Source organism: Mytilus trossulus, chromosome 4 (genome assembly GCF_036588685.1).
Source record: "Mytilus trossulus isolate FHL-02 chromosome 4, PNRI_Mtr1.1.1.hap1, whole genome shotgun sequence".
Classification (NCBI taxonomy): Eukaryota; Metazoa; Mollusca; class Bivalvia; order Mytilida; family Mytilidae; genus Mytilus; species Mytilus trossulus.
The window spans coordinates 49,859,737-49,887,281 of NC_086376.1; the positions used below are offsets into that span (position 1 = coordinate 49,859,737).

At 32.2% G+C, this 27,545-nt stretch overlaps 2 long non-coding RNA genes across 2 annotated transcripts; one reads left to right on the top strand and one right to left on the bottom strand.

The window, feature by feature from the left end:
* Positions 1–6,452: 6,452 nt before the first annotated feature.
* Positions 6,453–11,208, bottom strand: LOC134715446 (uncharacterized). Its single transcript, XR_010106711.1, has 3 exons — positions 10,511–11,208; positions 8,345–8,543; positions 6,453–6,911 (listed from the first exon to the last, which is right to left on the bottom strand). It is a non-coding gene; the product is annotated as an uncharacterized LOC134715446 (long non-coding RNA).
* A 10,264-nt stretch (positions 11,209–21,472) lies between these two features.
* On the top strand, positions 21,473–26,426 carry LOC134715448 (uncharacterized). The gene is made up of 3 exons (XR_010106716.1): positions 21,473–21,805; positions 24,064–24,151; positions 25,632–26,426. It is a non-coding gene; the product is annotated as an uncharacterized LOC134715448 (long non-coding RNA).
* The last annotated feature ends 1,119 nt before the right edge of the window (positions 26,427–27,545 follow it).

Genomic DNA, 27,545 nt, shown 5'->3' on the forward strand with positions numbered 1-27,545 from the left:
TGTATCTTAGAAAGTCTAAACTGATTAAAATTTGACAATTTAGTAGTTTCAACCCTGTGGATACGACCCGTGTATATAGCATATTAATCCTGAATCACCGTTTGGTGGTGCACCTGTCAGACGCGGAACGTACAAATAAGGTAATCGGTAACAGGTGAATATACTATTAATTTTTGGTATCGGTATCGGACTCGATCCGGAACTTCTTAATTATTGGCAATATTAATTACGTGGAAAACAAAAGGGCCTGGAGTGGTGTAATTTTTAATCTAACTTTTGTACTATATTAGTTATATATAAAGTCGAATTCTTTGATTCGTCGTTTTTACGCGATGACGGCTAACAAATTGGACCTCGTAATTTTAGTATTATAGATATATAAGACTAAAACTGACATTCAGTCTTTACGATATCTTCATTCCCAAAGTCATTTTCAAATCTGACTTCATGGTAAAATAAGATTCCATATTTACAACCAATGAAAAGGAAATATCCCTCTAATAGACTAGCATTTAAATCAGTTTTCGAAAATGGAAGCTAGGTCACCGTGGAACCTAGAACAAAAAAAAGGGAAACAATATATCTTAAATATTTCAAATGCATGTACATGAAATAATATTAATCTCTAAAATTCACCATATTGTTCCCTTTTTTATCTTCTGTTCGATACTGAATATCCAGTGGCGAATCCAGAAATTTTCTAAAGTGGGAGCCCACTGACTGACCTAAGAGGGGGCTCGCTCCAGTCACGATTCAATGATTCCCTATATAAGCAACCAATTTTTTTCTCAAAAAGCAGGGCCCCCCCCCCTAAACCCACCTCTGATATCAACCTCTAGATGTCTTTCAATTACATTCAGTTTAGTGTGGGTTGATGTTTGATTGTTGTACATGTTACAATGAGCAAAGCCCATACCGCAGTCAGCTATAAAAGGCCCTGATAAGACAATGTAAAACAATTCAAACGAGAAAACTAACATGTCTGTTTAAGGTTACATCATCAAAATATGTAGGGTAGGTAGGTAGGTCGGTATTTTCTTTTTATTATTTTGTCCATTTTATTTTTTGTGCCATGATTTTGAATTGTGTGGTCCGAGTTGTCCATGGGGCGAGAGTTCCCCTATTTATAATGATTGGATTATTTCTTACGACGGCAATAAAATGGCTTAGGGTGGGTGCTCAAAATAGGATCGGTCAGGTACCCATAATCAAACATATTTTTTTGGCCTTACCGAGAGCACCATTGAAATATATACAAATCACGGATCGGATACGCATCAACTATGTAAGACCTAATTTTAAAACCCCTAAACAGTGAATATTTTTATCGCAAACAGTAGAATTTTATTACATAATGTGAAATGTGTGGGATTGTGCAGCACGTGTCATCATGACATGTGTCCCTTCGCGGCCTTCAGTTTTGATTATAGACTAGAGAAAAGACTAAATGCGTACAAACCTGATGTCAAATGAAGATATACGGATTTAAATAACGTTGATCCTTTAATTCTAATGCAATTTGGATGTAACAATTTTTTTCATTGGCTAAAAGTTGCCGTCAAATCCACAGTTGACCAGGCGTAACTAAGGAGGGAACCCGCCATTTTGAATTGATGAATCAACAAATGTTCGATTACTACTATATAATCGAAAATAAAACAACACATACCTCGAATTCGCCGTTTTAATGTAATTTTATCCGAATTTGAAGCGTACAAGTAACGCCATAACCTCCAGTTTGTAAGTTTTCATTTGTATGACGTCACGTTTAGTCATACATTCTTTGTGCCAAAATCATTCATGAAGTTTCGCGGATTTTTTTTTATTTGACAAATTTAGACATTTTTTCAAGTTTTATCTTTTGGCTACGCGTCGCCAGTAAAACTGCATTTGCGACCGTCAAATCTACAATTGACGGTGGCAACTCTTCAACTACAGTACTGTTATTCCTTAAATGTATGAAAAACAAAAACATATGACAATTGTTCACATAAAATAGATAGTAAAATTTTCCAAATGAACGTCCATTAAAATTATTAAAGTCTCTGATGAATATTTCCCGCGCAAATGTCATGGAATAGACCAAAACGAATTTTAGGTGTGTGTTGTCATTAAAAAATTCGGGTCAATGAACACAGTTAGATTAAATATATAAATATGTTAACTATATTTATATTGGTTTTTCAGAAAAGTGACTTTACCAGATTTTTTTTGTGGCAAACAACGGTAAATAGCCTATATCATCTTGACATGACATATGAAAACCCCTTAAGCATAATGGTGTGTGTATGGAATAGTCCATGGAATTGTCCAAACCGATACAGGTGAAATACGTAGAATAATATTGCTGTGTCTATTGTGGACACAGCAAGAAAATCAGATTTAAGATCCTTATGAGCCCGTAGTGGGGTAAAAAAAAAACTGTAAAAAGCCTTATTAAATAAAATTTGCTCGATTAACCTTGAAGTGAAGACTAATAAAAATTTGCGTGTATAGTGAACCCCCTAAATAAAATAATACTGTGTTCTAGACCACTTCCCCTTTCGGTGATCTACAGAAATGATTTTTTACTATATAGTATGTTAACAATCCGATTTTTTGGGTTAAAATTAAGGCATATTTTTTCCTTTCATAAAGAAGTTCGTTATACATTTACCCGTTTTAGTTAATGAAACTTTAGAATTATACAATGTTTCAATCATTTGCAGTATTTATATATCGTCTAAAATATGAAATATTTCATAAAATATATATACGTGCAAATACTCGTTAAATTACGGAAATCATCAAATTACCGTCTTTGATTCAGTATACAACATGTACATTCCCACATACGCATTATCAATTTGTAACTGAAAACACACATTTAAATGTCGATTTATGATGTTTTGGTGAGACAAATTATTTTATAAAGTGAATGTGTAACAAAATATTAATGAAAAAGTACAAATTAAGGTGTTTTTTTTTTGCGTTCAGAAAAGGTGCACTCTATCGAACTCAATAAAAGTGTGCCTGATTACATTTTGTGTTTTAGCTATGTAGTGATTGACTTAAGATTATTAAGTCATTCAATCGACAAACATCGCTTTGAATAAAGGTCAAATAGTCAGTTATGAGAATTGGCCATACTTTTTACGTTCTTAGGTTTCTATAAGAGATACAAAAAAAAATGGCTTTTTTGTTTCCAGTTTAAATTTAGATTCTGTTAAGCGTTGGTTGTTAAATGTACATGAAATTGTTATCAGAGGTAACAAAGTTATAATTTAGTATGCCAGACGCGCGTTTCGTCTACATAAGACTCATCAGTGACTCTCATATCAAAATATTTGTAAAGCCAAACAAGTACAAATTTGAAGAGCATTGAGAATCCAAAATTCCAAAAAGTTGTGCCAAATACGGCTAAGGTAGTATATGTCTGGGATAAGAACATCCTTAGTTTTTCGAACAAATCAAAGTTTTATAAACAAGAAATTTATATCAATGACCAAATTATTGATATTCATTTCATCACAGATTGTTGGTGATACCCTCGGGGACGAAACGTCCACCAGCAGTGGAAAGAGCTTAAATATCCTTAAAATTCGAGATTTGGTAGGAATGGGTAACCCTGAAACATCCGCACAAAAAGAACTTTAAAAAAACTCGAATGAAGCGAGACAAAACTGATGTTATGAAATTGTTTCAGACACTGCAAAGCTGGCCAAATCCATTTGAAACATCTGAGCAGTTATATGGCTTGTTCTCGGGTTCTGTTGCTTCTTCGGAATTTATGTGCAACCTTCTAAACGCGTAGGAAAAGGGAAAGTTTGCTTCAAAAATTTTCATTAATGAACGGCTTATACAAAAGTCAACCGATATCTTCAAAACAATCAAAAGATTATCATTGCTTACATTTTTAAAAAAGGAAATAAAAGACAAGCAGTTAATGGCTGATTAGAACAACAAAACATTGAGGCAGAAAAAAAAGCACCATATATACAATGCAATAGTTGTGTATGCCGGTACACACCCTAAAGTCCTAAAGGTTTCAACCCATTACTAGGATACCAATCACTTTTTTTTATTTGGCAATTGTTATTTTAAAAACCATCCTTTTAGTATCGAAAAGAGGTCCCGCATTGATTGTGTCACTTATTAGTATTCCACAATATCCATTAAAAAATTAAAACAGCAGGTCCTTGGGAGGGCAAATCATTACGATAAGTTCTAGACCATCACAATCGTGTTCTTGGGAATGGAAGAAATGTTTGTTAGTTGGGGAAAACAAAGTTGCTCTTGTTGAATTCTTTGGTTCGGAAAAGAGTTAATAATCCTATAGACTTACACTTGAATGTATTGATTTATTTGTATCCCATGGAAGTATGTGCCACAAAATAAATGTTGGAAATGAAATAGCGTAGAATGGTTTTATCTTAATATAATCGAACATGAAGAAGCCGCTTAAAAAATGTTTCGTAACGCAAAAATATGCAACTGACAAAAGTTAAGACTCCATTGTTCTAAAACCTTCTGACATTGATGTGGAAGTATTGGCTTACTATTTTCACAGTTGCATATCAATTCTAACATTGTTAGACTGGTGAGAATGTTTGTAGAAAACTGCCAGGATTTTACGGCAGTACAGGTTGTGATTCAGTAAGTGTTTTGTCTGGTAAAGGAAAAAAAGCAAAGTATTCGGCTTTTTGACACGTTATGTGTTTTCGGAAGGTCTATTCCATCGTGGTGAAATCTTTAAAGAGGTTGACGGAGAGTTGGCAAAACACTCAAGAGGTTTTCGTGTCTATATATGGCTACGAAATTAAAAATATCGATGAATAAAGATCAGAACGTTTTGAAACGCACCAAAAAAAGATTTATTGTCATCTACTGCCACCAACAAAAGATGCAATGTTAAAGCACATTAAACAAGCCAACTTTCAGACGAAGATTTGGAAATCTGCTCTTAAACACAACACTGGTCTGTTGCTAAACAACTATAGTTGAATTGTTTAGAACGATTTGATCAGTATCAATTGGCTAGACCAACCACCAGCGTTAGATGCTTTAATAATTCTGAAGTGCTGTTCATTTAAAGCTGGTTGTGCCAACAACAGAGGTTCATGTGTTCAACAAGGTTTATCATGAACAGATACCTGTATGTAAATGCTCGAAAGCTTGTAGATATAAGGATTATCAAAACGTTGATATTGCTAACGATGACGACGAATATGATGGAAATGATGATAATGATAATTCGGTAGATGCAGGTGATGATGATTCTATGGATTGGCCTTTTGCGTGACCTTAAAATGTAGTGATTCGGTTGTTAAAAAAAAATAAAAAGACAGAGATCTAGAAACCCTGACAGTTTTGTGTGTTTTAATATGTAAGTAATTTCATGAATATGATGTACAAATTTGTGACAGAATCGTGCATTTCTGGTTGCCTATGTATGTGTCTGTCGTTGATTCTATGTTTTTGTTTCTTACCTTTAAATGGGTTTTTTCAACAGCCTTTACATTGTAGTTACATTATGCTCTATGTTTCAATATAAAAAATATACCATTTTATCAAGAAAATTAGTACTTTTGCTTCTTTTCATTGAAAATCATGAATTTTGGAAATTACCCTCCCCCTTTTGTCTTGGTCCTCTACGATTTAAAAATTAATTGAAAATTAGCCTGCGTTTTAATAAGATATGATCTGTTCCATTTAATAAGAAAGAATAGTACTGAATTATTGGTTATTTTTACATTTTTCTGTAAATATGTGCAAAACAAAATTTTTGATGTACCCTTAAGTAAGTCCCCTTGTAAGCCCTTTTGGACACTTTTTCAAAAGTCTAACACCTCATAAAATATTCTTCATATATTACTTTTTAAATTTATACCAAAAAATTGCGGTACCCTGGGGTGTAACACAGAATTGAAATTTTGCCCTACCAGCTGATGGACTAACTAGTATTCGGAAACCCGGTTGAAATAGAACAAAAGAATTGAAGCTCTTTGTTAGAGAAGGCGATAAATGTGTACTGTAATGTTTACTATAGTGACAAAAAATTTAAAAGTTAATAGAACAAAACAAAATTACAATTTTCTTCCCAATTACGAAGTGTTTTAACACTGGACACTTTTAATTTGCAAAACACTCATTTGCAAATCCGCCGCCGCCTCAAACAAAAGCTACAATTTCATGTATATAACCAAAATGTGCGGAATTACATGGGATTCAATAATTTCATTGGTTTTCTACTGTTTCTTTCATATTTATTTTGCAATTTGAATTATAAAAACATGGGATTTTCAATATCCCATGGGACAAGGCAAAATCCCATGGGATTGACCATTATCCTATGGGATTCTAATTGTAAATATATAGATATAAATATACAGTAATGTGTATGTTACAATGTATTTTATTTGGTAGCAAATTATTATATGAATCTTTTTAATTGAATATCTTTTTTTCTTGGGAAATGTTAATTTAGCATATTGTTCTATAACTGTTCAAAACTTAACTTTTAAACAACAAAGCAGATAATGTAAGTATCAATATATGTTTATTCATGAATTACAGAATACTAATTCTTGAAACACAATTATTTACCATTTGAAATCAATAAGACCTCTATTGTTAGGCTTAACATTCTAGTAGCTATTTAAGTAAATCTTTTTTTTTCACAATATCCCTCAACACAAAACATTAATAGTTTCTTATCATCCAGCTTTGTTTGATGGTATAGTCCTCTTTTTGACCATTCAGCACAGAACTTTGACATTATTGTGGTTTCAATATTTTTTTGTATTTAAAAGAACTTCAAATCATTGACTGAGTGATGAAAATAATAACTGATCCAACTTTTGTCTTTGAATTTATTCTGGTCTTGTTTCTATGTTTTCTCCATTTATTCTAGGTGGTGAATTTCAATCCTTCTGAAAAAGAACCAATAAAATCTAAAGAAATGTATTATACAAAATTGTTTGCATACATGTAGCAATAATATCATTTTCAATAAAAATAGCTATGCAGTATGGATTTTACTGATTGTTAAAGGTTGTCCAGTGTCATCAGTTGCTAACGGCCTAAATCCTTTGGTCTCTGATGGAGGGTTGTCAAATTAGCAATATACCACATCTTCCTATTCTAATACCATATAACAATCAATTAATTTTTGATTCTTTATAACATTTGGGTATTTTCCCAAGTTATATACATAATATACATGATATATATATACTGTAAATTCAGAATTAATGCGAGTTTTTTTTTATTGCGAAAAATGCAACGGAGTTGTAAAAGCAATAATTTAAACTCGCATTATGAAATATTTTACATTTGTGTATAAACATTAAACAGGATTTTTCTCAAAATCGTAAAATTTAAAATCGCATTTAAGTCTAAAATGCCAGAATCGCAATAATAAATGCACGCAATAATTTATGAATTTACAGTATAAAGATCAATGTTAAAACTTTAGACAACTATAATAACATTCCATTTTTCACAAGAATTTGCAATATATTATACAAAATGCAGACAACAGAAACAATATTTCTTTAAGCTTTTGAAGTTCTGACAGATTTCAATTTGTGTTTTATTTCAATGAAAAAATACCTTGAACTCTTTGAACATACTGGAAATTATAGCATTGATACAAAAAAATTATGTTTGTTTCATCCTTATTTTTTGTGTCGTTGGCTTGCTGTCTCATTTTAATATACATTTATACATACATCAATTAAATCTTCTTCTTTATTAAAAGTAAAAATGGGATATTTTTGATTTTGATATCCCAAAACATTATAGTTCTATCAAATTACTTATTACCAAAAACACCAATGTGTTTGATATTAATTTTAAGACATGTATAAATGTTCCAGACCATATCAGTATTTGGATCTTATGTTTACGGTCCAGAACTTACAGTCCCACCATATGTGTACAGTCAGACCATTTAAGTATACTTGTACTGTCTGGTACCAGCTGGACCAAACCTGTGTTTTTATTTTAACTGCAATTAAACTATTTGTATTAATCTATTAAAGATTTCAGTTATGTTGATCTGTACTGTACATTTGTTTCTAATAAACTTGACCAACTTCTTAAAATTGGGCAGACTGTATGTGTACAGTCCAAATACTTGTATGTTTTGGAACATAAACATGATTAGCAAGCATTTGGCAGGATGTCATGCTAAAATCTCATTAATATAAGTACTAAATTTTTAGTATATACATGTAAATCCACAAGTTACTTACTGAAATTCATGGCGAACACTCACCAAAATCTTAAAGAGGATACAATTTAGAGGAAAGACTGGACAGATGAATGCACTAACACTATCAAAACAGAGCATAAAACTTACCTAAAAACAAGATGTTTTACATTTATCCAGGAGCAGGATAATTAAAAAGTTGTTTTTTTCTTTCTCTGCCGTCCATCATATAACCTTTGAATTCATTCATGCAAAATATGAAAATCTGCAAAGGTAAGACCTTGAACCTCAGCTCATCCGCATTTTGAATTTTGAACTGCATACTTGTCCTTTTCATCTTGCTGCCAACCTAAACATAAAAAAATGATAAAAACATAATTCTAGATTGACTTTGTTTTTATTTTTGTTGGTACAAACAATTTTCTCAACTTTAAAACGAAAACATCATCACCAAAAAGGAGGTCATACTAACCTCCGATCGAAATATTTAAACAAACAGATATTAATACTTGATTGAAGATCTTGTCGTAAATTAATGGCATAGATACTCTTATTTTTGAAAACTTGATGTCTACTGCATACTTATATTCCTTTGTACGAGAGTATGCATATTTAGATGGACTCCATGGACTTTAATGTTAAATAAGCATGATTAATTTAACAGTTTTTCAGCTCTATGTGTATATTTTGAGAGAATCTTGCAATACTGTATATTCTGATATTCAGAACTTATTGTGAGGTTTTTATTAATACAACTGAAAGCTGTATCTTATTTTCATTTCTGATACATATTTATGAGCTGAAGACCAGTGCCGAAATTTTCTCACTGCATTGAAGACCCATAGGTGACCTTCAACTGTTGTCTGCTCTTTGATTGGGTTGTTGTCTCTTTGTCAAATTCCCAGTTTCCACTTCGCATTTTATAACATGTATGCTGATTTTTCTTAAATTACAATATTCAATCATGCAATTTTGTCCATTATTGAAAATACGGTAAGCAAAAATAAATGCACAAAAAATTTAACATTGTTATATAATGATATGTATTAAAAGGCTTTTTTTAAATTCAATACAGTTGCCTACACTCCCAACATGACTGTTAATTTCCTTGTTTGATTTCATTTTTTTAAAGCCTTTATAGCTAGCTAGATGGTATGCGGGGCGGATCTCGCCATTTTAAAAAGCGGGGGTTCCCAACCCAAGACAAAGGGGATGGTCCTATATTCATTTGATTTATTTTATTGTCTCATAGTCATACAAGAATATATATGATTTGAGGGTGGGGATCAGGGATCTGGAATTTTTTTAACCTAACCACTGGGGATCTCAACCATTTTAAAGTTTCTCAAACATGTGGGGGTGGGGGTGACCCCAATTGACTCTTCCTATATTTCATTTGATTTGTTTTATTGTTCTATACAAGAATATATATGTATGGTTTAGGGGTGGGGATTTTGACCGTTTACAAGTTTTTAAACTAGAGGGGGTGGACTTCCCTTTTATTTTATTTTATTAATTTTATTGTCCCCGACAAGAATATATATGGTTTAGGGGTGGGGATCTGGATCGTTCACAAGATAATAGCACATTCTCAAATTGAACAGGGTGGGGTTACCCCAAAGACCTCCTTTTTATTTCATTTCATTTGTTTTATAGTCCCATTCAAGAATATATATGGTTTAGGGGTGGGGATCTGGACCGGTTACAAGATAATAGCATATTCTCAAATTGAAGGGGGTGTGGATTAGCTCCCCTGGACTCACCCTCCCTTCTTTCTTCCCCCAAAATACCTTTCAAAAGGTCCCAATGCACATATAGTTTACATTATTTTCCCTTGATTTACACTTTAGAATATATATACACTATACAGGTGTAAATTTGTTTTAAAAAGATAATACAACTGAAGACCACAGTGGTGGGTCCAGAATTTTTCATAAGTGGGGGCCCACCGACTGCCTAAGAGGGGCCTGCTCCTGCAATGCCTCAGTCATTCCATATATAATCAACCATTTTTTTTCCCAAAAAGGGGGCCCTGAACTCCTGACCCCCCCTTTTTTTCCCTCATTTCAATCACCCTGATATAAATTTAGTTTTATCACTTACAATAGGAATGGTTTGAATTGCCCAATAATTCTTATATACTCTTAATATCAACACATTACATTTTTGATAAATGAAAGGCAAAAGTTTTCTATGGTAGAAATGGATAGTGGGAAGCTGTGTTCAAAGTGCTGGGTTTTTATGACCCTCGTTGTTTGCGGACTAACTATTTAGGCCAGTGGTGGATAATAGTGTGCGTGCATTAATCTTCTATACCTTCTTAATCAATATATTCAAATAGTGTTGTAATGTATCAATGTCTTATTTGAAATTCCGTACGTGCTATTTACACGTGGGATCGAGAGTGCAGGGGAAGGAAACTTGTCAATTATGTTTATTTCTAAGCCGTAAAATTAACCTTTGGTAATCCTCAAATTGGTGCAAGAGGCTTTACGGGCTGACTACTAATACATGTCTTAATCTCAAAATAACTCGGCAGCGTCAAATAACAGTGCATGTAAGGCTCGTCTCGGAGGGGGGTGTCTTTTTTTCTGTCTTCTTTTTTTTAGTTATATTTTTAATAACTTACACTTTTTTCCATTATTCTCTTTCTTTCACTATTCTTTATTCCTTTTTTTTCTTTGTCCTTTGTTCTCTATTCTGTTAATTCACACCCATACCCTCTTATGTGGACTTACGGTAGTTTATTTTTTAGTTCTGGCAGAGATATTAGATGCAATATATATGTCTCTGGTATTATCAAGTCAATTTCTTTTTCATGCAGTGTCATGAAATATAATGGTTTTATGCATATCAGCCAAGATTGTGCGTAACATTTTAATAAACAATTCAACACTATATACACGTTATTTGAATTTTATTAAAATCGATGAAGAACATGAATTTGGCAGCTAGTGCCCCTTAAACTGGGAAAGTTCAATTGAAAAATTCTGATCTACTAGCATTCAACACCAAATTACTAGCCTTACTTGCTGAATATCGATAAATGTGATTGTGTATTGTCAATACCTCAACATCGAGAATACGTCATGTGAGGTGTTGGTCGCTATGTTTGATGATACGGGGTCACCGGTTGCGGATTCGAGACAGAGAAAAAAATCCAGGTAAAAAGTGTAGAATTTTGTTTTTAAAAATTTGAGTTGTAAATTTTCCTAAAAAAGTACTTAATTCCGTTCATCTAGTTGTAAATTTTCCTAAAAAAGTACTTATTTCCGTTTATCTATAATGGGTATAAACAAAAACTGAACAAGAAAAGTATTACTAAAGTAAACAGACAGAAAGTCGTTGAATTAATTATTTTACAATTGTTTAAATATATGTGAGAATTAAGGCGAATTTTCTTTAATTACAGATAAATGTATTTTAAGTTCAGGAAATGATTTATTCTTCGGGTATGTCTAAACAACAGCTCAGGACATACAAAGTGCACTTAGAACCCATTACCGACATCGTATTTGCACACATGATGGATGTTTATATTCGTTATACGCTTCATATTTAAGAGTTAAATTTTGGTAGAATTTGAAATCGTAGGGGCGGATCAAGCCATTTTAAAAAGGGGGGCTAACCCAGGACAAAAAAGGGGGGGTTCAACTACATGCCCCCATTCAAATTCATTGATCGGCAAAAAAAAAAGGGGTGTTCCAACCCCCCGGACTCCCCCCCCCCTCTGGATCCCCGCCTGAATCGAACTTAGATAGATATGTTAATTCTTATAGAATAATGAGGGCACGATTCACTAATTACACAACTACTGGGCCATGAATTATCCACATATTGATTGGATTATCTTTATTGTTTTTTTAGGAATTGTATCGTTAGTTCAGTTTTACCTTTAACATGAATTTGCTTCAAACATGGCGGACAGTGGTCAGTAGTGAATTAGTAGTGAGAATGAAATTTCTAGTTCCTGTGTGGAAATATGCCTAGAAAAGGAGTAAGAAGATCAAACAGAAGCAATAGTAGTGACAATAGTATTGTAAATGACTTAAAAGAAAAAAAGCCATCCAGAAAGAAAAGTAAAAAGAAAGACATACTCAGTTCGTCAAATGTAAACAAAGGTGAGCTGTACACAGGTGACATAACGAATGTAAACAATCACACATGTCCTTCATTTGACAACCCAAGTTTAATGAACAATATGAACCAGCAACGTTTTACTCAAGATACAAACTTCATGTACTCGCCTAGTCCTAACCCGATGTTTCAACTTCAAAATCAACAGCTATGCTCTACCCCGAACTCCGGTACAATATATCCTATGCAACAGGTACAACATTCATCGCCAGTCATGCAATACACATCCCAACAACGTCCAGTCTGGGTTGATGAGTTATTCCAGAGAATGGATACATTTGAAAATAAACTTGATAAACTTGAAAAAGTAGGCTCCTTAGTTAGTTCTTTAAATGCAAAGGTTGTAAAACTAGAAGTTAATGCCAAAGAAATGGACGGCCGCTTGGAACAAGTTGAAAAATCGACGCAGCTTATTAGTAACAATTTTGATAAAGTTGGATCATTTAAGACTGAACTTGATAAAGTATCGAAGCAAATGAAATCTGTAAGCGGGGAAAAAAATACTGTAGACGAAATAAGTGCGTCCGTCGACAACATGAAGAAGGAAAACAGCAAACTTAAAGACGAATTGATTGATATCCAAATGAAGTCGATGCAAAATAACTTGGTCTTTTATAATATTAAAGAAACTGAGGAGGAAGTTTGTTCCGAAATTATTGGCAGGTTCTGTGAAAATAACATGAAAATAGACGGTGCTGCCATGAAAGTGGTCATTTCAGATGCCCACCGATTAGGCAAAAAGGGTGAAAAAACACGTCCAATTTTAGTAAAATTCTCAACATTTGAAAGTAGAGATTTGGTTAAGAAAAGCGCAAAAAATCTGAAAAATTCGACATTTGGCGTCTCGGAACAATTGCCTAAAGAAATCCAGATACGGAGGAAGGAAAAACTACCCATACTTAAGGAGTTGCGCGAACAAGAGATAAAGGCGTATTTCGTTAAAGACCGCATTTTTGTTGGTGGTAAAGAATATAAACCATAGGACATTTCCAGAGAACTTTCGGAGACATTAAAATGTTTATGTTGGAATATTAACGGCCTAACATCAGTGTACAATGATAATAACTTTTTAAATCTAATAGACAAGTATAACATTTTATTATTTAGTGAAACTTGGCTAAAAGAAAATAACTTTATAAACATTGAAGGGTTTGAAAAAATTACTTGTCTTTGTAGAAAAAAAAATATTGGTAACAGAAATGAAGGTGGTTTAGCTGTATATTGTAAACAACACTTATGTAAAGGTATTTCGGTTGAAAAAGAAATCAACCATGGTATTTTGCTTTTAAAATTTGAGCACACATTTTTCAACTAAAGATGTCTTTGTTTGTTTTTCTTACATTCCACACGAGAAATCGAAATATTATAATATTTGTGATATTGATTTTCATGAGATTATTGAAAGTATTGTTTTAGATTATAGTGAAAAGGGTATTGTATTAATATGCGGAGATTTTAATAGTCGCATTGGTGAAGTGAGTGACGTTTTGTATAATGATCAATTAGATAAATTTGTAACGAGTGTAAATCATTTTGAAAACCCCATTATTTCTGATCAATGCTCAATGGATAAAGTTGTAAACACCTTTGGACGTAAATTATTACAGGTGTGCTATAACACGGGATTAACTGTAGCTAACGGTAGACTCGGAAGCGATACGAATGGTAAATTCACGTTTTGTAACAGTAAAGGGACGAGTGTCAACGATTATCTTCTTGTGTCTCCGAACGATTTTGATATTATTAGTGACTTTGAAGTTCTAGATATGAATGAGTTTTCAGATCATATGCCTTTATTATTTGAACTTAACTTTTCCACTATATGTCAAAAGAGAACAAATACTACAACACGCAATTACATTAAATGGGAAACAAGTAAAAATGATGAATATGCAAAAACTTTACAACCTCATAGAGAAAAACTATTGTCAGTTGTGAATAATATTAATTCAGATGTCGATATACATAACGCCGTAAGAGAGATAACTCAAATTATTTACGACAGCGCTTTCAAAGTGTTTGGACACTCAGTTTCTACCCATAAAAACATAGATCGTAAAAATCGTCCGAATAATGAATGGTTCGATGTCAATTGCAAAAACGCCCGAAAAAGATTTCATGTCATGAGAAACTTTTTTCAACGTCACCAAACAGATTCAAACAGGAGTGAATTCGTGATTGCTAGAAATGATTATAATAAAGTAAAGCGAAAAGCCCAATTCAACTATAAGAGGAAAAAAGGTCTGGAACTTTGCAGTATTGCAAAAACCAATCCGAAGAAATTTTGGTCAACCGTAAAGCCAAAAAATAAATCAAAGTGTGTAGTGGACAACGAAGAAATGTTAAATTATTTTGAAAATGTTCTTGGTATGAACCCACCCGAGCTATCTGATGCAGTGTTAGATCTTTTAAATAACAGTTATTTTGATAGTGTAAATATAGAATTACTAGATACAGACATTTCGGAAGACGAAATTTTCAAAGCACTAAAGAGACTCAAATCTGGTAAAAGTGCTGGTAACAATGAAATTGTAGGTGAGATGTTTTCGTCATGTCCTTCTTTTTTCGCACCTATTTTAAAAAGTTTATTCAACTCGATCTTTGCTATCGGAATATATCCAGAAAATTGGACTGAATGCCTAGTTATTCCTGTTCCCAAAAGTGGCGATCTTACAAATCCGATTAACTATAGACCTATAATATTAGTTAGCATCCTGTCAAAGTTGTTTACTAGCATTCTAACTGACCGTTTGTTGTCGTGGTCACAGGACGAAAATCATATAATAGACAACCAATTTGGATTCCAACCAGGACGTTCGACTGTTGATGCTATATTTACTCTGCATGGAATTATTGCACATACTCTTCAACATAAATTAAAATTATATTGTGGTTTCGTTGATTTCCGAAGGGCGTTTGATAAGGTGGACAGACGAATTTTGATATACAAACTTCTCAAATCTGGAGTTAGCAGTAAATTCGTATCAATGGTAAATTCTATTTATTCATCTGTGCGTTTACGTGTGCGGTCTGGTGGAGTAATATCAGAGGCTTTTGACAATCATATTGGCGTAAAACAAGGCGAGCCCTTATCTCCGTTACTTTTCTTATTCTTTATAAATGACATTATTCAAGATATCTCCACCGATGTAAACGAAGATGTCATATCTTTGAATGGAGTCCTTATATATCTAATACTTTTTGCTGACGACACCGTTTTATTTGGAAAAACACCGACTGTTCTGCAACACTTACTTGATAAACTTTTACTTTACTGCAATAAATGGAATATCGAAGTCAATGCTGATAAAACCAAAGTAGTGGTATTTAGAAATGGATTTAGACCAGTAGAGACTATTTTTTTCTATGATAATAAGGAACTGCAAGTTGTAAATTCATATGTGTACCTTGGTGTATTATTACATTACAACGGAAAGTTTGTACATACTCAGAAACGTTTAGCACAACAAGGATCTAGAGCCATGTCATCTTTAATGAACTCTCTCAAACAATTCTTCATCACTCCAGAAGAACAGATGTTTCTTTTCGACAGTATGGTCGGATCTATTTTAGGCTATGCATCAGAAATATGGGGTTTCCATCGTGCTAAAGATATCGAACTTATCCATAATCGTTTTTGTAGATTTATATTAAAATTGGGTAGAAATGTACCAACATGCTTTTTATATGGCGAACTTGGCCATTTACCTCTTTTTATTGTTAGAAAACAAAATATATTGAAATATTGGTTACATATTATTACAAATAAACCAAAAGTTGTATATGATGTGTACAAACTCTTGTATGACGATGCTATCAATGGTTATGTTAACTGGGCCTCAAATATTCGTGATATGTTATATGATCTTGGTTTAAATTATTTATGGCTAAACCAAGATGCTAGCACAATTTGTATAAATAACATTAAAACTCGTATTAAAGATCAATACTTGCAGAATTGGTCAACTTCTATTCAAGAATGTAGTAAACTGTCTTTTTATAGTACATTTAAATTAACTTTTTATATTGAAAAATATCTGTCTTATAGCAATAATGTTAATCTGTTAACAAAGTTACGTAGTGGAACATTAAAGTTAAATATCGAAGTTGGCCGTTATAATAATATTCCTAGAGAAAATCGTTTATGTGAATGTTGTAAAATGTGTGTTATTGAAGATGAATACCATTTTGTTCTTGTGTGTCCATCTTATAGATCTGTACGAACACAATTTTTACCAAAGTGCTATTGTCATTGGCCTAATAATACCAAACTATCAAATTTACTACAAGCTTCTAGTAAGTCTCTTACGATCAAATTATGTAATTATGTAAAAGCTGCATGGAACATTCGATCTTCTATAGTCTCATAACTTAATTTATATGTCATTGTATCATACTATAATTGTTCTCTGTTGTCTTCATGTTTTATATTATGTAATATATGTTGTTAATTTTGCCATAGCATGTCTATGCTTTGCAATAAAGATTCATTCATTCATTCATTCATGAATTTGTATATAGAAAAAATAAAATATCTCATTCGATGTACTTTTTCAGTTTATTTTTCATGATGACGGGTAAATTAATTTGTTGTGTTTTGCAGTTCACGAATAAAGAAAATAATTTTATAGTTGCGTTTTTTTCTGTAACAAGTTCGATTTTTTTTACCAGTGAGATTCTTTTCTCTCTGTCTCTCTCTCTAAATCAACACAATGTTGACTGAATATCTAATTTTATTGAATTTGTATATCTTTATTCTCAACAAACCATTATACAAGAGAAGACAAGTATGTACAATATTCAGTTTAACCTTAACGGAAATCTGTGCACGAAGACTTAGTTGTGGTTTGAACGGATTTCGTGTCAATAGACTGTTTTCGAAAAAGTCTTTCTTGCTGTAACAAAAATCATTTTTTAAAATTAAGTTTAGAATCTTACTACAATCTAATTAACATATTGTTTAGAAATAATTATACCCAAAATATCATAATTTTCAAAAAACGGAGACGAAAACGGAGACAAATTCATTTTCAGAATTTATTTTCACATTGAAATTCATTTCAGGCTTGTGAAACTGGACAAAACGACTTTAATTACAGAAAAAAACTTAATAAATGCGGATTTCTTAAAACATTCGTATAACTCAAAAATAAAATTCCTGTACAAGTTCGATAAAAATGAGAAATAACATCTAACTACATGTATATGAGTTTGATTGTTTGAAAAGTACGGCTTTTACAGTTAAGAACGGATTCCATATACAAAACTTTAATTTATATAAATGCTTTTAAAGTATGAACATTTATTTCCCTTTTCAAAATCGTACAAAGAATTAATTACTGCATGATCCAGGACAGGATTATAAAATTAAGAATAAAACTTAAAAATTTATGGAACGAAATTTTAATAAAATACGAAAATCTTAAAACATCGTGATATTCATTTAAAACGTCACAATATTACTTCCCGCATGGTCACACTGTAATAACAACACAATCTGTAAACAACAATAAAGATAATCAAATCAATTTTGTTGATTGGATAATTTATGACTCAGTAGTTGTGTAATCAGTGACACGTGCCCTCATTATTTTATAAGAATTAACATATCTATATAAGTTCGATTTCAAATTCTACCAAATTTAACTCTAAAATAAGAAGCGTATAACGAATATATGCATCAATCCTGTGTGCGATGACTATAAAGGGTCATGAGTGCACTTCGTTTATATGTCATGAGTGCAATCAGGAGGTCCTTCAAGCGGTATTTAGGCGTACCGTTATTCTTCTGGCGGCTTCATTTTTTGTTTTATCAATAACTTATACACAAGGAGACATTTTTTTTGACAGCATGAACCCCAGTTAATGAGCAAACACAAATTTAGAAAGAAAATCGTTTACAATTAAAATTTATAAAAGGAAAAAAGGGGGGATAATAAACAAATTTTATTTACGCTCACATACTTTTAAAAAAGATTTGCATATGTAAGCTCTCTATAGATAATGTTAAATTATTTCAGGAGTTTTGAAAAAAAGAATATATATATACAGTTTAATTTCGACTAAAATAATGATTCTTTTTATAGATTTGGTACCTCAGTTTCGACGCAACATTTCTTTTTGAATTGTTAGATGGCAAACTCTTTAGGAGAATATTGTATCTGTTCTTTATGTAATTATGGTGATATTGGCGATAAGATTCATTATATTATAACAAGGCCTTGTACAAATCCTTGATTATAGAATGTTTGGCAATATAAAAAGACGAAAGTAGACAAACTCTAATTAAGCAGGGTTTCACAAGTTGATCTCCAAGCGGCCCACATTGTACAGCGAATAAGATCTATATTTGTCAACGTTTTCAAAAGGAAATAACTTGAATTGAAAATTTCCCAACTGTGAAAATTTGTTATTTCTAAACGTCTTTAATTATTATTTCGGAAAGAAAAAAATATTTAGCATATTCATATATTTTCATAATTTTTTCCAATGATACCTTTTTTTTTTGCAAAGTTTACTTTTATATGTTTTTAACCATCACCAGCGACATATTCTCTGCAATCACCAATTAGTCCTAATTATTAAAGATCAATTGACCAAATTCAAATGATGATTGGTATATCGTATTGAATATGACCGTCGGTCATCCGTGACGTATCCAAAATAGATAGATAGTTTATTTTAAAATTAGCGTCTCGCAATTTAAATTTCATCAAGGGGACTTAATTAAACCAGTTACTATACAAATCTGGAAAAAACGATGTACATGTACTTTTTAATATTTTTAAAACAAATTACGAAAACGTTTAGTGTAAAAATCACCGAATATAACATCAACGTAAGTCGTTTTGGAATCCTAATGCAAAAGACAGTCGATTCAAACTGAAATAACTTCTTTAAAGATGGTTTGATTTTTTCAAAGACACATGTATTATATGTCCATGTATTATATATGTCTCAATACATGTATTATATGTCTATGATTTTATCAAAACAAAAAATACAAAATTATAAAATAAGTCATCAATCGAATCAGAGACATGAACTCTCACTATTATTTACTAGTATACATGTCCTAAGTTGCTTAATGTCCTGTGTGCAACCAGGAGATCCTGAACGGTTTTTAGACGTACCATTATTTTATATGCATATATTTAAAGTTGTTCTTAATTATATGCATACTAGGTATCAGTGGCGGATCTAGGGGGAGGGTTTCGGGGGTTGGAACCACCCTTTTTTTTTTAACAATCAATGCATTTGAGTGGGGACATATGGTTGGAACCACCCCTCCTTCTTTTGTCCTGGGTTGGGACCCCCTTTTTCAAATGAATGGATCCTCCACAGAGGTATGTTTATATATATGTGTGTATCAGTCCAAATGACTTCCCAATTAACAGAGGCGGATTTCGTTTTTTTCCAGCCTCCCCCCCAAATAAAAAATCTTGAGAAACAAATGGTAGACAGAGACATATATACACGTGTATATATGTCTCTGTGGTAGATTATATACGGAATCACGGAAGCATGACTGGACTTGACCCCTCTAAGGCAGTCAATGAGTCCCCACTTATGAAAATTTCTGATCAACCATTGCTTAGTTCTAGTTATCTTAGGTCCTAGTGTGAAATAAAGCCAATGGGTCTTTTTAAACACATCTTAATTCATACATGTATTCGTTTTCTCACGGATTTGTTCATGCAATATTGAAATTATGTTTACTCAATGCGTAATTACTAAAGTTTATATTTGCTACTTTTCTTCTTAATTTCATATAAATTATTTTTTATTTTTTGTCGTCGAAAATTTAGTGGTGTTGAAATAGGGGATGGACAGTCACACAGATACCTATTATCACATTTTAACAAAAGAAATGTTGTATAATGTCATCAATCTGTATTACACGTAGACAGGATGTTCTCTAGAAAACTTAAGAAATAATTCCTGGGGGCTTGAATATATCGTGATTTTACCACGGGTTGGCCCTTTATGACAAATATTTTACCCTGAGCGATAGCGAGGGGTAAAATATCGGCATAAAGGGACAACCCGTGGTAAAATCTAGATATATTCAAGCCCCCATGAATTATTTCGATTCTAATAAGACAAATACGGCAATTATTTTGGATCGAAGCGCTCTAGGTGATGGCATTATTTGCCGTTCCAATATATAAACGCACTATTAAATTGACGTAAAATAACGGAGCAAACTGAATAAATGATGATGCTTAAACTATTTATAATAACATATTTAGATAATTTTAGATGAATCTAATTATAATTGTACTTATATGTCTCATATATATACAAAAACGGCTAATATAACTCATTTTAGCATAATTTATTAACGTTTCCTTGTTGTGATGATTTTCCGTTTCACAAGCGTGTATTTTCCCGTAAATTGCTTATAATCTGACGTCATTGTTCTATGACGTCGAGTCGCTCATTCATTAAAAAACATATGACGTGGGGGTACAATGGGAACAGCCCATGAAATATATTCTTATTTTACCACGGGTGTGTACTCAAAGCGTTGGAAGGACGTCATGTTAGAATATACGTTATACACACCCGAGAATACACGCACTGTCGTAGTAATGGAAAATTACTGTATGTTATAGTTACCTGTAATCAGCTTTGCAACACCATGTCATAACAGTTCAAAAAGATTTTCTTCAAATAAAAATGGAATATTTTCTTTAAAATTTAAAACTTTAAAAAGTAGACTTTGACAAAATTATGAAATAGAAAGAATTGAACAATTTAAAATCGTATATTAACAAAGATTTAGATATAATTTTACAACGATCCTTAAAAATTAACCAAACAAACGTTGAATCAAACTACAAAACATGTATATGAAACTACGCAGTTGTATATCAAAATACTGACACACACCAGTTTGCCATCTCAGTATGCAAGGCAAGGGTGCTTGGTGAGGTGCTGGAACTTGATGAACATGTAACATTAAGTTACAGTTCTGTTAGGATTTGACTGCCTTTTTACAGAGACTTTCTATGTTAATCGATGTTCCAGTATATTTCATATTCATATTTATTTGTGAGGCCCTCGTCATCATTTATATTCACTAAAAGCACAGTCGCCTAAAGATTTAATAAATATAGCGAAAACATTGCGAAAATTGGGGGAAATAATATATTTTTAGTACAGTAGCATTATTATTTTAAAATCTTAAGAGGTTCCCCGGCCGTTACTTGCAAATTAAACTCTAAAAGTGTATAACGATCTATAACGAATATATGCATTCATCATGTGTGCAGATACGACGACTTTATAGGGTCTGTCATAAGTGCACTTTGTATGCCCTGCATGTGTGCACTCAGGAGGTCCTCCTGAGCGGTGTTTAGACGTACCGGGAAAATCTTATCTGATTCAGGATCAATTCATCGGTTACACTCCCCTGTCACCAGTGATCCTTTTTGCTGACATTCTGAAAAAGTATTGTGTAGTCCCTGTGTAAGTGTAACGTTGACTCTCAATTTGCACATGCGATTTTTTAATATTCCCCGGACTTCTGCAAAAAACAATTATTCAGTTCACTGATTAAGATGGAAGGTAAACGAACAGAAAGTCACAGGACATTCCGACAAAAAGTCACAGGACAAAAAGTCAGACACATGTCAAACTCAGACATAAAGTATCAAAGTTGATAGGACAAAAAGTCACAAACAATTTGTTGACAATTGTTTGAATGTACATGTAAATGAAAAAAGATTTTGAAATATTTGCTTTTTATTAAATATATTCATTTTTAATTGAAGGAAATTGTTCATAATATAAAAAAGAAGATGTGGTATGATTGCCAATGAGACAACTGTCCACAAGAGACCAAAATGACACAGACATCGATAGGTCTTTACGGCCTTCAACAATGAGCCAATATAAAAAAGATGTGGTATGATTGCCAATGTGACAACTGTCCACAAGAGACCAAAATGACACAGACATTAACAACTATAGGTCTTTACGGCTTTCAACAATGAGCCAATATAAAAAAGATGTGGTATGATTGCCAATGAGACAACTGTCCATAAGAGACCAAAATGACACAGACATTAACAACCATAGGTCACCATACAGCCTTCAACAATGAGCAAAGCAGAGGTAAAGCCCATACCGCATAGTCAGCTGTAAAAGGCAATCATACCATATTTTTTTTTTTATATTTACATAATGTACATGTCAAAAAATGCGTGCAAATGTAATCAAAAGCTGCACACATTGTACATGTTGTACGTAATGATTTTTGTGTGCAAATGTAATGGTAATGTGCGCAAACCTAATGCACTGATTTATTTGTTTTTAATAAATTTTAATTACAAAGTTGCTACATCATGTTCATGTATAAAACTTCAAGAAAAATACAAAAAGTGTTTTCTTGTTCAAAGAAAAATAATCTCAAAACTAAATTGTGACTTTTTGTTCTGTGACAGTGTGTGACTTTTTGACTGTGACTTTCTGTCCTACATTCAGATGGAATAGGGGAGTTTGGTTGACCCCTCCTCTCTCTATCTGAGACTACTATCTCAGTGATGAGCTTTATGTTCCATGTACAAATGTATTGTGTTTGTCATGTATGTATGTCGGATAAAAGCTCTACAGAGCTTATGTTGTATTGTTATATGTTTAAACCGACAATAAATTAATAGCCCCTAACAAGTAAGAATTAGGTTACTTCTTTTTGTTTTGACATCTTGCAAGGGTTTTTATACCCCCGTATTAAAATTAAACCCCCACTTTAAAAAAGGGGGTTTACTGTTTTACCCCTGTCTGTCCATCCATCCTTGCGTCAGTCAGTCCGTCCAATGAATATTTTTTGTCCCATTTTCCTCAGGAACTACAATAGAAGGATTTCTGAAATTTGGTTTCAGGGTTAAATAAGTCAGCTATACCGTGTGATGCATTTTCAGTTTCATCACTCCACAACTTCCTGTTTTCCGAACACTTGTATGATTTTACACATGATAGCCAAGTTGAAAGTTGAAAACTAACAACCTAATTTATGTACAAAAATAATGAAAAACAGATATGTTTCACATAAACAAATGACAATCACTGAATTATAGGATCCTGAGTTGGAAGAGGCACATCCATAACAAATTGGCAGGGTATAAGGAACTTTGAAAATGTTTAGTCTTTGTGGTTTGGTCTTTTTTCCGGATACTGTAAGCAATAAGGCCCCTTTACTTAGTGAATGAAATAATTGTAAGATACACATATCTGTCTGCCATATTTTATATGAACTTGACCTCATTTTCATAGTTCATTGGTCAATGAAACACTGCATTGTTATGTCAGTTTATCATATGTTTAAAGTAACAGGTAGATTATATTTGGTAGATATGAAACAATTGTAAGGTGTGCATGTCTGAATGGCAGATTCATATATAAACCATGACCGCATTTTATTGTTCTTTGGTCAATGATAAGTTTTCTTGGTTTTGTCATTTTATCAGTTTTTCTAAGCATAGGTCTACTTGTTGTTGTATGGAATGACTACAAGGTATCATATAAAAAAAATGTCTGCCTGCCAATGTTAATTTTACTGTGACCTCTGATTCATAGAATAATGATAATATTCATGATATTGAACAGCAAGAATGATGAGTAAGTTGATGTTATATATACAAATAAGGCAAAATTTTCAGTTGCCTACTAATTATGTAATAGTAGTTATTTTTGTCATTAAATGATGTTTACTCTTTTATGTGTAGGGCAAGAACATCAAAGATAAAGAGGAAACTATAAACAGAAGAAATTATCAACAAAATAAGATTTACAGAGGTCAACAAAGCCTAAATGGTAAGTCCACTGTTATAAAAGTTTTTGTCCTTGAATAATGATTAAATATTTATTAAAATAAGATGTGGTATGAATGAGAAAACTATCCATCAGAGTTCAATTTAGTGGATGTAAGCATTGTAATTACTTATTAGAGGCCAGTGATGACCTGTAACATGTGTAAGTAATGAGAAAACCCATACCCTATACATGTTATAGTAATCTATAAAAGACAACACTAACCAAATTTGAAACAGAGCATCAATTCAAACGTCAAATATACCAGACTAATTTATAAAAACAAAAAATTAGGAAAAATAAAAATGACGGATATGAACCAACATCAACCACTGAACTATGTACAAGCTCCTGATATTGGACAGGTATAATATGGCTGGGTTGATATAAAAAAAAAAAAAAGAAACACTTAGCAGTCTGATTTCCAATGAGACATTTCTCCAATAGACATGATAGAGATCAAATGACTTTTAAGGAGGCTCTTGGGTATAACAATTTCAGAAAAATATTTAATAATTTTTTTTCATAACTCATTTTATTTATAACTTTATCATATGGTACACCAAATCATTCAAATCATTCAAAACAATCAATTCGGTTTGGCCCCAGATGACTTTTAAAATGTATTCATCATTGAAAAAGCTCCAAATTATCTCCCTTTGGTGCAAAAAGGCCTTTGTAATGTAATATCTTTTTTAACTCATCGGTGGCCTTTATTTTTATGCCCCACCTACGATAGTAGAGCTGCATTATGTTTTCTGGTCTGTGCGTCCATTCTTCGGTCTGTCTGTCCGTTTGTTCATCCGTCCGTCCGTTCGTTCGTCCATCTGTCCCGCTTTAGGTTAAAGTTTTTGGTCAAGGTAGTTTTTGATGAAGTTGAAGTCCAATCAACTTGAAACTTAGTACAAATGTTCCTTATGATATGAGCTTTCTAATTTTAAACCAAATTAAACTTTTGACCCCAATTTCACAGTCCACTGAACATAGAAAATGAAAGTGCATGTTTCAGGTTAAAGTTTTTGGTCAAGGTAGTTTTTGATGAAGTTGAAGTCCAATCAACTTGAAACTTAGTACAAATGTTCCTTATGATATGATCTTTCTAATTTTTAAACCAAATTAAACTTTTGACCCCAATTTCACAGTCCACTGAACATAGAAAATGAAAGTGCATGTTTCAGGTTAAAGTTTTTGGTCAAGGTAGTTTTTGATGAATGCCTTATTATATTTTTTATCCAATTTCATGGTCCATTGAACATGGAAAATGATAGTGCGAGTAGGGCATTTGTGTACTTTGGACGAATTCTTGTTTATTATAATTTTTAAATAAGCTGTACTTTAACTAAACTATTATAAAAGTTAAGCGATTTCTGTAATTTAGTACTTGAATATTCAAAAGAAAGTTCATCATAATAATCATAAACATGATAAAATAGCCATTTTATTTATTTCTTCACCGATAATTTTTGAGTTTGTGTATTTGTAGGTCAGACATCTCGATTTTCATAGTCATCATTCACAGATCAATACTGAACGGAAAACTTAAAGCTGATATTTTTCTCCATAGTGCGACTTTTTTTATTAATTTGAAATGGAATGTGTTTTTTCCTACATTTTTTGAAAGAGGAAATTTCAACATGAGGACTATAAACAAAAAGAAGTCATATCATCACGATCATTGATGCACAAGAACTTGATCATAGAAATACAACAATGTAATTATCAATTGAAAGATGGAACGAATGAACAAAATATTAGAATGTTGTTGTCCAAATAAACTTGCTTTGTCTTCTCATTTGAATCTCTCCATTCAATAAAGATGTACAGAGGAAGATCTTTGAAGAACAGATTGAAAAAAATGTTTTGTCTAAGAATTGCAGGAATATTCTAGTGAATGAAATTATTTATTGACTTCACTCTTATATAGTGGACTGAATAATTGTACATAGCAAGTTGTGAATAAAGAAAACAAAAACTTTAACAAAAAGTGTTTATATTATAAATTTGCAAATATAAGCATACTATTATGTACACTACAAAGGTATATCTAATTCAAATTGTTTGCATATGCAAGTATTGCAATGAAACTATAACAAAGAAAATCTTACCTCATGAAAAGAGTAAACTATTCAGTCAGAATATAAAATATTTTTCAGTTCTATTTTTCATAATAGAATAAACAAGTCAAAGATTTCAAAACAATATTTTTTCATTTATTTAGACATTTCATCATTTTGTTTCAGTGAACGGACTTTATTCTTTGACTGTAAATATTATTATACATTCCAAAATAAGAATAATCTTTATTGTCATATAAACAAATAAAAAACATGTTTGTGACAAAAGAAAAATATATATATATATATATATAAAAAATATAAAAAAAACTTGTATACATTTAAAACATTTTACTACCAAACAGCATTCACTGTAACATACACATAACTTTATATTTATATATATATATTTATAATTTTAATCCCATAGGGATAATTGTAGTCCCATGGGATATTTGTTGTCCCATGGGATAATAAAAATCCCATGGGATTTTTTTTGTCCCATGGGACAACAAATATCCCATGGGACTACACTTATCCCATGGGACCAAAAAAATCCCATGGGATTTAACCAAAATCCCATGGGATAATGGTAAATCCCATGGGATTTTGCCCTGTCCCATGGGATATTGAAAATCCCATGTTTTTATAAATCAAATAGCAAAATAAATATGCTAGTAACAGTAGAAAACCAATGAAATTATTAAATCCCATGTAATTCCGCACATTTTGGTTATATTCATGACATTGTAGCTCTTGTATGAGGCGGCGGCGGATTTGCAAATGAGTGATTTGCAAATTAAAAGTGTCCAGTGTTTTTTATTTTAAAAACACCATTTGCAAAAGTTTTCAATTTATCTAGTACATAGTTGAGCAGAACAATTAGATATCAAGTCGACGACATGATTATCTTTCAGGTTGGTTGAAAAAAGTGCATTACCTCCGAATTAATTTTTTTTTACCACGGACGGAAAACATATCAATCAGTTCAGTTATTTTCGTGTCTGCCCTTCAATTATGTGACTCAAGAAAAAAATCCAAAAAATGAGTAACAATAGTATCGAAAGGAGAAAATCGAGTGCACCTTTTTAAATTAGGGCGTGTTTGGGTTGAATATTTTGTCTTGGTATCGTTCAAATCAAGAATATTTAATACATCGTCTCGCTTCAGATTCTATTTATTTTATATTTCAAAGCTACAGGTTGACTTTATAACATAAAAAAAATCACAGTACTAAAAGATGCAATATATGGGTCAAGTGAAATACCTATCTCACTGGGGTAAAGCTGATGACCGTAACTGCATTCACGGTCATCCCAAGATGTCGGACGAAAAATTAGGTC